The sequence below is a fragment of the Delphinapterus leucas genome, chromosome 8, assembly GCF_059928025.1.
Source record: "Delphinapterus leucas isolate spDelLeu-1000000601 "Yukka" chromosome 8, BTC_Dleu_Yukka2, whole genome shotgun sequence".
Lineage (NCBI taxonomy): Eukaryota > Metazoa > Chordata > Mammalia > Artiodactyla > Monodontidae > Delphinapterus > Delphinapterus leucas.
Genome location: NC_143136.1, coordinates 62,893,263 through 62,903,019, shown reverse-complemented (window position 1 = coordinate 62,903,019; position 9,757 = coordinate 62,893,263). Strand labels below are relative to the sequence as shown.

Below are 9,757 nucleotides of genomic sequence, written 5' to 3'. Positions count from 1 at the left end.
GGTAAGGTTGCAGGATACAAAATTAATGCACAGAAAACTGTTGCATTCCTATACACTAACAACGAAAAATCAGAAAGAGAAATTAAGGAAACACTCCCATTTACCATCGCAACAAAAAGAATAAAATACCTAGGAATAAACCTACCTAAGGAGGTGAAAGTCTTGTACTCAGAAAACTATAAAACAGTGATGAAAGAGACATACCATGCTCCTGGATTGGAAGAATCAATATTGTGAAAATGACTATACTACCCAAAGCAATCTACAGGTTCAATGCAATCCCTATCAAATTACCAATGGCATTTTTCACAGAACTAGGACAAGAAATTTTACAATTTATATGGAAACACAAAGCACCCCGAATAGCCAAAGCAATCTTAAGAAAGAAAAATGGAGCTGGAGGAATCAGGCTCCCTGACTTCAGACTATACTACAAAGCTACAGTAATCAAGACAGTATGGTACTGGCACAAAAACAGAAATATAGATCAATGGAACAGGATAGAAAGCCCAGAAATAAACCCACACACATATGGTCACCTTACCTTTGACAAAGAAGGCAAGAATATGCAATGGAGAAAAGACAGCCTCTTCAACAGGTGGTGCTGGGGAAAAGAATGAGATTAGAACACACCCTAACACCATACACAAAAATAAACTCAGAATGGATTAAAGACGTAAATGTAGGGCCAGACACTATAAAATTCTTAGAGGAAAACATAGGCAGAACACCCTTTGACATAAATCACAGCAAGATCCTTTTTGACCCACCTCCTAGAGTAATGGAAATAAAAACAAAAATAAACAAATGGGACCTAATGAAACTTAAAAGATTTTGCACAGGAAAGGAAACCATAAACAAGACAAAATGACAACCCTCAGAATGGGAGAAAATATTTTCAAACGAAGCAACTGCCAAAGGATTAATCTCCATAATATACAAGCAGCTCATGCAGCTCAATATCACAAAAACAAACAACCTCATCCAAAAATGGGTGGAAGACCTAAATAGACATTTCTCTAAAGAAGGCATACAGATGGCCAACAAATACATGAAAAGATTATCAACATCACTAATCACTAGAGAAATGCAAGTCAAAAGCACAACGAGGTATCACCTCACACCAGTCAGAATGGCTATCATCAAAAAATCTACAAACAATAAATGTTGGAGAGGGTGTGGAGAAAAGGGAACACTCCTGCACTGTTGGTGGAAATGTAAATTGATACAGCCACTATGGAGAACAGTATGGAGGTTCCTTAAAAAACTAAAAATAGAACTACTGTATGAACCAGCAATCCCACTACTGGGGATATACCCTGAGAAAACCATAATTCAAAAAGAGACATGTACCCCGATATTCATTGCAACACTATTTACAACAGCCAGGACATGGAAGCAACCTAAATGTCCATCAACAGATGAATGGATAAAGATGTTGCACATATATACAATGGAATATTACTCAACCATAAAAAGGAACAAAATTGAGTTATCTGTAGTGAGGACCTAGAGTCTGTCATACAGAGTGAAGTAAGTCAGAAAAAGAAAAACAAATGCTGTATGCTAACACATATATAGGGAATTTTAAAAAGTGGTACTGATGAACCTAGTGGCAGGGCAGGAATAAAGATGCAGATGTAGAGAACGGACTTGAGGGCACAGAGCGGGAAGGGGAAGCTGGGATGAAGTGAGAGAGTAGCATTGACATATATACACTACCAAATGTAAAATGGATGGCTAGTGGGAAGCTGCTGCATAGCACAAGGGGATCAACTCGATGCTTTGTGACGACCTAGAGGGGTAGGATAGGGAGGGTGGGAGGGAGGCTCAAGAGGGAGGGGATATCGGTATATATGTATACATACAGCTGATTCACTTTGTTGTACAGCAGAAACTAACACAACATTGTAAAGCACTTATACTCCAATAAAGATGTGAGAAAATAAATTAATTAAATAAAATTACCTATATCAAGTAAAAAAAAATGAAATTAGAACATTCTCTAACACCACACACAAAAATAAACTCAAAATGTATGAGACCTAAATGTAAGACCAGAAACCATAAAACTCCTAGAGGAAAACAGGCAGAACACTCTTTGACATAAATCATAGCAATAGTTTTGTCTCCTAAAGCAAAAATAAACATATGGGACCTAATTAGACTTAAAAGCTTGTGCATAGCAAAGGAAACTATCGCAAAAACAAAAAGACAACCTACTGAATGGGAGAAAATATTTGCAAATCATATGACCAATAAGGGGTTACTATCCAAAATATATAAACAGCTTATACATCTCAACATCAAAAAACAAACAACCTGATTAAAAAATAGAAGACATAAATAGACATTTTTCCAAAGAGTAAATGCAGATGGCCAACAGGCACATGAAAAGATGCTCAACATCACTATTTATCCGAGAAATGCAAATCAAAACCACAATATCACCTCACACCTGTCAGGATGGCCATCATCAAAAAGAACACAAATAACAAATGTTGGTGAGGATGTGGAGAAAAGGGAACCCTTGTACACTGTCGGTGAGAATGTACATTAGCGCAGCCACTGGAGAAAACAGTATGGAGGTTTCTCAAAAAACTAAAAATAGAACTACCATATGACCCAGCAATTCCACTCCTGAGTATCTAACCAAAAAAAGCCACAAAAACACTAATTTGAAAAGATACATTTGCCCCAATATTGATAGCAGCATTATTTACAATTGCCAAGATATGGAAGCAACCTGAGTGTCTGTCAACAGATGAATGGATAAAGATAATGTGGTAGAGACTTCCCTGGTGGTCCAGTGGTTAAGACTCCGTGCTCCCAATATAGGGGGACCAGGTTCAATCCCTGGTCAGGGGACTAGATCCCACATGTATACCACAACTAAGAGTTCCCATGCCACAACTAAAGATCCTGCACATGGCGATGAAGATCCTGCATGCCGCAACTAAGACCCAGTGCAGCCAAATATATGTATATGATGTGGTATATATATATACAATTGAATACTAGTCAGCCATAAAAAAGAATGAAATTTTGCCATTTGCAGCAACATGGATAGACTTCAGACAAAGAAAGACAAACACTGTATGATATCACTTATATGCGGAATCTAAAAAATACAACAAACTAGTGAATAGAACAAAAAAGAAGCAGACTCACAGATATAGAGAACAAACTAGTGGTTAACAGTGGGGAGAGGGAAGGGAAGAAGGGCAATATAGAGGTGGAAGATTAAGAGGTACAAACTATTATGTATAAAATAAGCTACAAGGATATATTGTATAACATAGGGAATATAGCCAATATTTTATAATAACCATAAATGGAGTATAACCTTTAAAAATTATGAATCACTATATTATACGCCCGTAACTTATATATTGGGTTGGCCAAAAGTTTCTTTCGGTTTTTTCCGCAAGATGGCTCTAGTAGCACTTAGTTGTCTTTAACTTCATTCGAAACAATTTTGTTAGATTGTATGTGACAGCTGTCATATCAGCATGCATTTTGAAAAAGAACTTATCAAAATTGATTATTTTTTGTGTAGCCATTTTAATACGGAAGATGGAGGGGAAAAAAGCAACGTTTCTGGCATATTATGCTTTATTATTTTACAAGAAAGGTAAAAACGCAACTGAAACGCAAAAAAAAATTTGTGCAGTGTATGGAGAAGATGCTGCGACTGATCGAACATGTCAAAAGTGGTTTGCAAAGTTTCATGCTGGAGATTTCTTGCTGGACAATGCTCCACGGTCGGTAGACCAGCTGAAGTTGACAGCGATCAAATCGAGACATTAACTGAGAACAAGCAATGTTATACCACGCGGGAGAGAGTCGACCTACTCAAAATACCCAAATCAAGTGCTGAAAATCATTTATACCAGCTTGGCTATGTTAATCGCTTTGATGTTTGGGTTCCACATAAGTTAAGCAAAAAAAAAAAACCTTCTTGACCGTATTTACGCATGCGATTCTCTACTTAAATGTAAAGAAAACGTTCCGTTTTTAAAACAAATTGTGATGGGCGATGACAAGTGGATACTGTACAATAATGTGGAATAGAAGAGATCGTGGGGCAAGCGAAATGAACCACCACCAACCACACCAAAGGCCGGTCTTCATCCAAAGAAGGTGAGGTTATGTATATGGTGAGATTGGAAGGGAGTCCTCTATTATGAGCTCCTTCCCGAAAACCGAATGATTAATTCCAACAAGTACTGCTCCCAACTAGACCAACTGAAAGCAGCACTCGATGAAAAGCGTCCAGAATTAGTCAACAGAAAACAAATAATCATCCATCAGGGTAACGCAAGACCGCATGTTTCTTTGATGACCAGGCAAAAACTGTTACAGCTTGGCTGCGAAGTTCTGATTCATCCGCCGTATTCATGAGACATTACACCTTCGGGTTTCCATTTATTTCGGTCTTTACAAAATTCTCTTAATGGAAAAAATTTCAATTCCCTGGAAAACTGTAAAAGGCACCTGGAAGAGTTCTTTGCTCAAAAAGATAAAAAGTTTTGTGAAGACAGAACTATGAAGTTGCCTGAAAAATGGCAGAAGGTAGTAGAACAAAACGGTGAATATGTTGTTCAATAAAATTCTTGGTGAAAATGAAAAATGTGTCTTTTATTTTTACTTAAAAGGCACTTTTGTGCCAACCCAATAATATTGTATATCAACTATACTTCAACAAAAAAGGTGGTGCTAGAACAACTGAATATTCATATAGAAAATAAAGGAATCTCATGAGGGACAAAAATGAACCTCTACCTTTCCTCATATCATACATTAAAATTAACCTGAAACAGATCATATACATAAATGAAAATCTAAAACTGTTAAGACCTCTAGAAGAAAACTGTTGTGATCTCAGGTTGAGAAAGATTTCTCAGTACACAGAAAATATTAAATAGAAAAGAAAAAATGATCAATTAAACTTCATTAACATTAAGAACTAAACACTTCTGCTCTTTGGAAGAAAAAAGTTAAGAAATGGAAAGGCAAACCAGAGACTGAGAGAAGATATTCTCAATACACATATCTAACAAAGGACTTTGCTCTTACAAAATTCAATAATACAAAACCAAACAACCTGTTAAAAAATGTGAAACGACATAAACAGACAATTTACAAAAAGGATTTACAAATGTTCAATCAGCACACGAAAAGATGATTAATACCATTAGTCATCAGGGAAATACATATTAAAACCACAATGAGGTACCACTACATACCCAATGGAATGGCAAAATTGAACAGATTGACAAATGATGGAGATACATTGTAGGTGGGAATGTAAAATGGTACAACTGTTATGCAAAACAGATGGCAGTTTAAAATACACCTCCAGGGCTTCCCTGGTGGCGCAGTGGTTGAGAGTCTGCCTGCCGATGCAGGATACACAGGATACACGGGTTCGTGCCCCGGTCCGGGAGGATCCCACGTGCCGCGGAGCGGCTGGGCCCTTGGGCCATGGCCGCTGAGCCTGCGCGTCCGGAGCCTGTGCTCCGCAATGGGAGAGGCCACAGCAGTGAGAGGCCCGCATACCGCAAAAAAAAGAAAAAAAAAAAATACACCTACCATACGACCCAGTAATTCCACTCCCAGGAATTTACTCAAAAGAAATTAAAATCTATATCCACAAAAAGACTTATGCATGATTGCTATTGGCAACTTTATTAATGATAACTGGAAATGACCCAAATGTCCAACATGTGAAACAAACTGCAGTTTATCCATAGAATGCAAAATAAGACAGCAGTAAAAAGGAGCAAATTACTGATACATGTATCAATATGGATGAACCTCAAAACATTCTGCAAAATGAAAGAAGCCAGATACAGAAGAGTATACATAGTATATAATTTTTTTAATAAATTTATTTTATTTATTTATTTTTGTCTGCATTGGGTCTTCGTTGCTGTGTGTGGGCTTTCTCTAGTTGCAGTGAGCGGGGGCTACTCTTCATTGCGGTGTGCAGGCTTCTCATTGCGGTGGTTTCTCCTGTTGCAGAGCACAGGCTCTAGGCACGCAGGCTTCAATAGTTGTGGCTTGCAGGCTCTAGAGCGCAGGCTCAGTAGTTGTGGTGCACGGGCTTAGTTGCTCTGCAGCATGTGGGATCTTCCGGGACCAGGGCTCGAACCTGTGCCCCCTGCACTGGCAGGCGGATTCTTAACCACTGTGCCACCAGGGAAGCCCTATAGTATATAATTTATTACACCATTTATATAAAATCCTAGAACACACAAAATCAATTTACAATATGGCACTTTTAATGTTATATATATACATATATTGTACCACAACAAAAATAATGAAAAATAATCTGCAGTGACAGAAAGCAAACAAATGGTTTCTGGAACCTGAAGTTGACTGCAAAGGGGCATGAAAAAACTTTTTGGGGTGACGGAAATGTTCTGTAGCTTCATTATGGAAGTGGTTACGTGGATGCATATACTTGTCAAAATTCATCTAAAATGGGTATATTTTATTATATGTAAATCATACCTCAATAAAATTGATTTAAAAAGTAAAAACACATACACACACACAAAACTTTACTTACAAATGCAGGAGAAAAAAAAGTCTGGGAAACAAAGTATATGAAGGCCCAGTTAAAAGCACTGAAAAATAGTCATTTCAGTCTTTGTTTCAAAGGTCCTACTGTGATGTCAGGGCATTAATTTAATGTTGCTGTAATAAATTATCACCATCTCAGATGTTTAAAGCAATACAAACTTATTGTCTCACAGTGTTTTCTGTGGGTCAAGAGTCTGGGCTGAGTTCTTTGCTTACCTGGAATCAAGGTGTCTGCAGGGATGTGATCTCATCTGAGGTTTGGGGTCCCCTTCCAGGCTCATTCAGGTTCCTTAGCAGAATTGGTTCCTTGTGGTTGGATGACTGGAGTTATCGTTTTCTTGCTGGCTCTCAGCTCTTAAAGGCTGCCCTCAGTTCCTAGACATGTGGCTCTCTCATAACTTGGACACTATTTCATCAAAGCCAGCAAGAAAATCTCTTTTAAGGGCTCACCTGATAAGTTCAGGCCCACCAAGGATAGTCTCCCTTTTGACTAATTCAAAGGGCATTAATCGCATCTGCAAAACTCTTTCATCTTTGCCATACAACATAATCTAACCACAAGACTCATATCCTATACATAGATTCTTCCACAATCAAGGGGAGGGGATTACATAAGATATGTACACCATGGGTGGGAATCTTAGAGGCCACCTGGAATTCTGCCTATAGCCCTGAACAATTCATGCCTCTCCCAAAGGAAAAAACAAAACAAAACTGTGTACTCCGTCCCCAGGTTCCCCTCTCATCACATTACAGCATCAGCTCAAAATCCAAGATCTCATCATCTAAATCATTTATATCTGAGCAAATGAGGCTCCTGGCTATAATTCACTAAGTGCAGTTCCTCGAAGCACAATTCCCCTTAGTGACCTGTGAAACTAAAGAGATCAGTGCTCCCAACACTCGCATCGTACAATGGTGGGACTGGCATAGGAGGACAGTTAGAGACATTCCAGTTCAACAGGGGGGAAATGGAAGGTACAAATGAGCCACTGCCATATAACAATTCTGACATCCATCTGCGCAAATGTTGGGTTTTTACTGCTTAAGGTTTAAGATCTGGGAATAATCTTCCATGGTGCTCAGATCCTCTGAGTTATCCTTGCTTTTTCATGAAATGTAGCACATGTTTACAGGCGAGTAATTTTTTTTTTTTTTTTTTTGGCCACACCTTGCAGCTTGCAGGATCTTTAGTGCCCCAACCAGGGATCAAACTCAGGCCCTGGCAGTGAAAGCACCAAGTCCTAACCACTGGACCACCAGGGAATTCCCAACAGGTGAGTAATTTAATCAGCCTGCTTCCCACCAGCAGAATTTTGCTGGGTCTAATAGCCTCTGCTATTTGTTAGAGTAGCACACCACTCCTGATACCAATCTCTGTCTTAGTTTTCTATTGCAGCATATAACAAATGACCGCAGCTTAAAACTACAGACATTTATTATCTCCCTGTTTTTGTAGATCAGAAGTCCAAGCATGACTTACCTGGGTTTTCTGCTTAGGGTCACAACCAGGCTGCAATCCAGATACTTCCTGGGGCTAAGGCCTCATCAGAAGTTTTACTGGGGAAGGATCTGCTTCCAAGCTCATTCAGGTTGTTGGCAGATTTCAGCTCCTTGCACCTATAGGACGTGAGACCGCTGGCCTTAAAGGCGGTATCATAGCAGGTGGCTTCTTCAAGGCAAGCAGGAGAGTCTCTCTTGCTCCAGTCAGCTGAGATCCAGCCTTATTTAACATAGTATAAACATGGGAAGGATATCCCGTCACTTTTACATCCCATCATCTTTGCTATATTTTATTAGCTGGATGAAAGTCACAGGTTCTGCTCACATCCAAGGGGATGGGATAATACAAGGGCATGACTCAATGGGGGCCACTTTAGTCTGCGTCCATGACATGTTCCTTTGTCTCCATTACCTTCGTCAACCGGGAAAAATTCCTCATGCCTTTCATTTGAATATACCCAGTATTTGGAACAAAGCCTGACACACCAGGGTGCCAGATAATTTAAAGTGATCAAACTTTTGATCCCAGGACCCCTTTATACCCTTAAAAATATCATTGAGGATCTGAAAGAGCTTTTGTTTATATGGGTTATAGCTATTGATATTTATTGATATGTTTAAAAATTCACTTAATTCATTTAAAAGTAAAAATAACCTCATTATATATTAACATATATTACATTTTTAAAATTATATTTTCAAAAAATTGTGAGAAGAGTAACATTGTTTTACCTTTTTGCAAATCTTTTTTAACATCCATCTTGATATTAAGACAGCTGTTTTCTCATATCTCTTTCACATTCAATTTCACATCATGTGGCTTCTAAAAAACTCCTCTGTACACTCAAAGGGAGACTGAGAATTAAAAAGACAAATAGTATTATTAAAAATACATTTGGACCTTGTGGGCGCCCTGCAAGGATCTTGAGGACCTCCTGGAGTCCCCGGACCACACTCGGAACCATTGATTTAGAGAACTGTCATGAACTGAGGGAAGGGCGGCACTTTGATACATTCGAAAAGTACTTACCGAATGCCTACTCTGTGCTCGCGTGGGTTCAAAGGGAACTCTGTCCTCAAGGTACTCACAGCAGAGCGAGAGAAGAAAGGTTAAGGACCGCTTTAGTTCACTTTTGAGCTGAGGCTGAAGTGACAAAGGACGGGCCAGGTAGAGATCTGGAGAACGAGAGTTTAGACAGAGAAAGGGGGCGCCCTCCAAAGGTGCTGAGCCCTGCCTGGTTGGAGAGCAAGCAGAAGGCGCGAGGACGGCATGAGGTGGGCTGGGCCGGAGGAGGCAGAGCCAGACGAGGAATTTCGAGTTTTAAGTCTACATTTCTCTCTTTCTTTTTTCAGACCGCACCACGCGGCTTGCGGAATCTTAGTTGGCCCACCAGGGATGGAACCAAGGCCACCAGTAGTGGAAGCGCGGAGTCCTAACCAGTGAACCGCCTGGGAAGTCCCTAAGGCTAAATTTCCCGACAGTGTAGGGAGAGGAACGGAAGGGGGTGGGTGGGGAGGAACGGCTTAAGAAGGCGAGTCTGGAGGTGCGGAAGGTCACTCAGAAGTCAAGCACCCGCTCCTGCGCCGGGGCCAGTTCTGCCTCTCTGAGGCACGGAAACCTGCCTGGAGCCTCAAATCCGCTTAACTACACCACAGGGCC

General features: G+C 39.8%; 1 long non-coding RNA gene across 2 annotated transcripts; it reads right to left on the bottom strand.

Moving 5' to 3' along the window:
- Positions 1–5,468: 5,468 nt before the first annotated feature.
- On the bottom strand, positions 5,469–9,743 carry LOC111172839 (uncharacterized). 2 transcript variants are annotated; one of them, XR_004022532.2, is made up of 5 exons: positions 9,128–9,743; positions 8,830–8,952; positions 8,078–8,317; positions 6,811–7,000; positions 5,469–6,212 (listed from the first exon to the last, which is right to left on the bottom strand). It is a non-coding gene; the product is annotated as an uncharacterized LOC111172839 (long non-coding RNA). The 2 variants fall into 2 exon arrangements; XR_016394141.1 differs by having other exon boundaries at positions 6,811–6,900.
- Positions 9,744–9,757: the final 14 nt, after the last annotated feature.